The 5292-nt window shown below is 45.4% G+C and overlaps 1 pseudogene; it reads left to right on the forward strand.

Moving 5' to 3' along the window:
* Positions 1-3007: 3007 nt before the first annotated feature.
* Positions 3008-4915, forward strand: LOC119448383 (uncharacterized; annotated as a pseudogene).
* Positions 4916-5292: the final 377 nt, after the last annotated feature.

Below are 5292 nucleotides of genomic sequence, written 5' to 3' on the forward strand. Positions count from 1 at the left end.
AAATTGATCACCTGTCCAGCACTGTAATTCGCACGCGAGTCAAGAGAGCGGGAACAAAAACGCAATGAATATTTGCTCACAATGTGGAACAAGCACTCCTTTATATGCGAAACTACATGCCTCACTGTTTAAGTTTACACCACAGCAAGCTTACAGTAAACCTTTCTGGTGCGCCACACAAACGTTGCATCTCCAAGCCAAAGGACATTTCGGGAAAGCAGTTCCTAGAAGTGCGCCTACTTCAAGCGGTACTCACTTTTTAATGGTAAAACGCAGGCATCAACAATACGGAATCTGTTTCCCAAGTCAAACAAAAGAGACCGCGTAGTGTAAGGGTCAACAGGGATCGTTGGATAATGCATCAAAACCACACAATGATGAACACACTCTGTGAGTTTTCCTAATTAAAAAAAGCAAACAAAGACGCCCGCTAAATTTAGCGGGTAAAATGCTTAAAGGTTGTTGAGCACTGAGAAATCCGAGGACAAAAGAAGTCCCATTGACGCACAGGTGTTACTAACAACAATAATCTTTAACTCATTCGCCGAGCCGAACAAAACTACCTTCACTGGACGAGGCCACAGTTGACGTGAATCACTTTACAAGCGAAAAACAACAAAATAAGAAGGAACGAAAGAGAGAAAGCAAAGGAACTCATCCAAGCAAAACCGTCATAGCATACCGAAAAAATGCAATTCTTTGTCCGCCAACGTTAGGGAAATTTTACTGATAGATGCGTTATCGAATTAGGAATTTTCTCTGCTACAATTGTTAGGCGAATGACTTCACCTCAAGTTTCTGCTTACTAAACGCGAACCCAGTACATCTTAACCGCATGTTCCCGGACTTATACCACGAGGCCAAATGTACATTATGCGATCAGAGAGGATCCACAGTAGAGCTTATACTATGGGATTGCGAAATAGTTCAGAGGAGAATTGCAATCCCCCCGGATGAACTCAGGGTGCGGTGGAGAGCCGCAGTGACTAGCTCAGATCTGTAGGACCAACTCTGGGCCATCCAGCAAGCCCGGGAATCTCCAGAGAAAGTCTCTGATGCCCCCGGCGTGGCCTATAGACCCAGGCTATCAATTTGCAGGATATTCATTAAAGTTGTGTCGCTCACTCACACTATATCAGTTTTATCGAAAAGCGCTTGGCCGCCACATCCCTGGAAATGCAGTGCAAAAAAGAAGAAAACAACACATTTGGTGGGGTTTTGTTAGCATTATTGCTATGCTCGTTTAGCCGTCCATTTATGCAACGTCCCGTTTGCCCGACATAACGTCGTTTACAGCAAAACGGGATAAGATAGATGAGAAATGTTTTGGCGTTCAACGAACTTTTGTGTTTTTTTATATATCCGCCCTTCACATTTATTGCGGCACCTGTATTTTACAAAAACTGAGCAGTTTACTGGGTGCCTGAAAAAGACCTTGAATGTTACGTCGTGCAGCTAGTTTCGTAAACGTTTATATACCTGGTGGGTGTAGTAAATACCTGTTACATTTTTCCTATGAAAAGTAGGGCAAGCTACTGTGTTGGACCCACTATGACTCGCATTTACACACCTGAGTAAATCTGCTACAAGACCATTAAGTTGGATGGACAGCCAGCTTTTAGGAGGCGTAAAGTTTGTTGCGTGAAACCTGCGTTGAATAAATGCTGACAGTACTTATTAGGTGCATTATTAAAACACATCTTAGTAATGCCACTTAAAACTAGCTTAGAATGGCTGGAATGAAAGACGAGAAGTGCCTTATTTGCCCTGGGGACATAACAGCAACAAATAAGACGATCGGTTAAGACTAATATAACATCTAAGGATGCTAGCCGCGGTGTTGCTAGCATGGAGAAAGGAAACGCCGATAACCTACTAGAGTACCGTGCCAACTCTCAAGTGCATAACGCTTCCTATACGTTAGCTCATCGGCTCCCACAAAGAGAGATGGTAATGAAGATATACTTTTCTAACGCCAAAGCGTTTCTTGGCTAGGTTGGCGAAAGCGCGCACCCGGCTGCAACTTTACAATTGCTATTAGGCACAGCGGGTCACGTGACTTCTGCTTAACACGTGTTGTCATGGCAATCGTGGAGCTCCTAGGTGCCTAGGGACATAATCGCTTAGGGACTTTGAGGCACTGGTCTGCGCGGCCGCGCGTCGGCTGCTAGTTGCGCGGCTCTCTTATCTCCGGGACCGGGCGCAGCGACCTTGCTGAGCGGCGAACGCAGCTCCTAGATGCGTAGGGAGCGAATCGCTTATGGCGCGTTGAATGTCTGGCGGTGTCTGGCCCACGCCGGCCCCGCTTTATTATTGTAGCGTTTGTTCTAGTGGCGGAAATCCTTGCAGCAGTGGTGGTGTGGCATGACGGCTTTTGATCTCGGTGAACTGTGGTGGTGTAAAACATGTATTTGTGAACAATTCGGTGGTGCTGACGTTCGAAATATTCAAGTGGCTTAGCGCCTCGGCAACGCAGTTTGCGAACCGTCGCTGTAATTGTCTTTACGGATACTGCTCGCGTTTTGGGGTTTGATTTTTTTTATTGGGGGTGTTGCTACGCCGCGCTCCGCAACACCCCAAATAAAAAAAATACTGCTCCAGTCAGGTAGACTGCTCCCTCCCTGATAGTGAGATATTATATTTGGATCATCAAAACAGTGATGCGTTTATTTAGGAAATGAGAGGAAATTCTTACTGCTTTTTTCTTAGAACTCACGTCTTACAGTGTAGCCTACATGGAACGCAAACATTGATATTTATTGTTTTTTATGTTTTTTATTGTTCACGCCTGAGACTGTGAGGATGTTATCAGGCCGTTGGCACGAAAGCACCATTTGGAGCACCATGGCTCATACAGCCCACCTTTCCACTTCGCAGGCGATCTTCGCGTTCTTGCTGCTGCTGTGTCCGCGCACAGTGTACTCGGCACATGACCCTTCGCAACCACTGGTAATGCCAAGCAAGGCCAGAATCCACCAGCATACCGGCAACTATCTCCACATCGACCCACTACAACTACTGCGCCCAGCCTTCTGCGCACCATCATCGTCAACTGTGTCGTCACATCGCAGTGGCAACTTAAGCGGCTGTCCGAGCGTCAGACCGTTTAGTTGGCACGGAAGCAGCATTTGGAACACCATGGCTCATACAGCGCACCTTTCCACTTCGCAGGTGTGTAAAAACTTTCCGCTTTATGCTAAGAAAAGTGAAGACCCATTCTTGCTATTGCTTCCGTGCCAACAAGTGCTCTGTGAAATTATCCGAGATTGTTTCTCTATGGCGTTGCTGTTAATGCGCTCAGGTGACGTGGAAACTAATCCGGGTCCTACTACACGTACTGAGGCCTTACTTCAGCTGCAGACTTTGCCCTCCAATCCTTCTGAGCCGATGGAAGTTCTTTTCCGGCTGTTAAAAGACCTTCAGGCTCGTTCTGTACAATCTGCTAAGGGTCAGGCCGAGTTGGTGAACGACGTTAAGGCTATTAAGGTCAGTCAAAAGAAAATCGAGACCAAAATCTAATGTATCCAGAAAGGATCAGACAACCTTGAAGAAAAAACACGTGTTTTAGACCATCTCGATGATGAAATTACTGGTATTCAGGCGGCGGCACACTCCCTAACAACTCGGCTTGACTCTTGACTACTGAGCGTTGACGAACTTGAGGACAGATCGAGACGCAATAACCTCGTTTTTCATGGCATCCGTGACTCTCGCGAATCGTGGGAAGAGTCCGAATCACGCATAAGAGAGGCACTAACCGACGTAATTGACAGCCTGCCTGACACAGCAATTGAACGTGCTCATCGCATTGGTCACTACACGCCCAGGAAGTGTCGCCCAATTGTAGTGAAATTCACCAGCACGAAAACGAAAGACAAAGTACTTTCTGCGCGCGCAAAGCTGAAAGAAAAGGATATTTCCGTTTCCGAAGATTTTTCGCCCGCCACTCGCAATATCCGTAAAAACTAATTGAGTATGCTAAAAGCCAGCCCCAACCATGCCCTTTCCAGTTAAGGTACACCAAACTAATAATGAATAAAAAACAGTTCGTCTATCACCCGGCAACAGACACCATCAATGAGCATGTGCCGTATGAACCACGAGATAACGGCCGGCATGTAAACTCGCAGCACATGCCCAGTTAGGAAAACGTGAGGGGAAGTGGACGCGAATCGTGCGTCGTATCTGTATTCTTTACTAATATTCGAAGCGTCATGAATAAGCGCGCTTCCTTAGCATCTGTCTTAGATACTTGCAATGCCGACATTTTTGTGCTTACCGAAACGTGGCTACATTCACAGATTCAAGATAACGAAATTCTTCAAACCGCGCACCATTTTTCACTGTATCGTTGTGACCGAACAATGCGTCAGGGAGGCGGCGTGCTTTTAGCCGTTTCCAAAGATTTCCCATCTCAGTGTATTCATGTCAATACTGACCTCGAAATGGTTTGGGCCATCATTGAAATAAATCGCCAGAAGATAATCATTGGTGTTTGCTACCGGCCCCCCACTTATTTGTCTAATTTCGTAAATGAGATGCATGATATCATTAACATTGTTACATCTCGTCATCCCACATTACCTTTATTTTTGCTCGGCGATTTCAATCTACCTAATATAATATGGAACACAGAATTTCCAACTTTGCAACCATTTTCGTCATTAGCCAACGATTTTTAGACATGTGCTCTGTCTTTTCATTTTCACAAATTGTTACACAACCCACGCGAACTACCGAATCCGTTGCGAACACACTTGACCTTGTATTAACATCACGGCCTGACCTAGTTTCTGAAATCACATATTTACCTGGCTTGAGTGACCATTCGGCACTTTCGTTTGACATAAATATTTTGCGACCCAAAACCGGTAAAAAATTCAAATCTTTTCGAAACTACGCTAAAGGAAATTTTGAAGCCATCAAGGTTGAATTATCTGCTTTTCTAGACGTATTTTTAAACAACTTCGACAGTCGTAGCGGTCAGACCAACTGGGATATGTTTGCTGCGAAATTTGCTGAATCAACAAACAAATGCATCCCACTGCGCACCCCTGCATGTAATCAAAACGCCCCATGGTATAACATCCGTCTCAAGCGCCTATCTAATAAAAAGAAACGCCTGCACAAATCAGCCAAACGTTCACCTAGCAACTACCGGTGGACTCAATACAAACAGGCGGCAGCCGAGTATGTAGCCGCACTTAAACAAGCCAAGGATCACTTTTATGGCAATACTTTGCCATCAATGCTTAAAACCGACACCAAGAAATTCTGGCGCGTCATTAACCC

The sequence above is a fragment of the Dermacentor silvarum genome, chromosome 4, assembly GCF_013339745.2.
Source record: "Dermacentor silvarum isolate Dsil-2018 chromosome 4, BIME_Dsil_1.4, whole genome shotgun sequence".
Lineage (NCBI taxonomy): Eukaryota > Metazoa > Arthropoda > Arachnida > Ixodida > Ixodidae > Dermacentor > Dermacentor silvarum.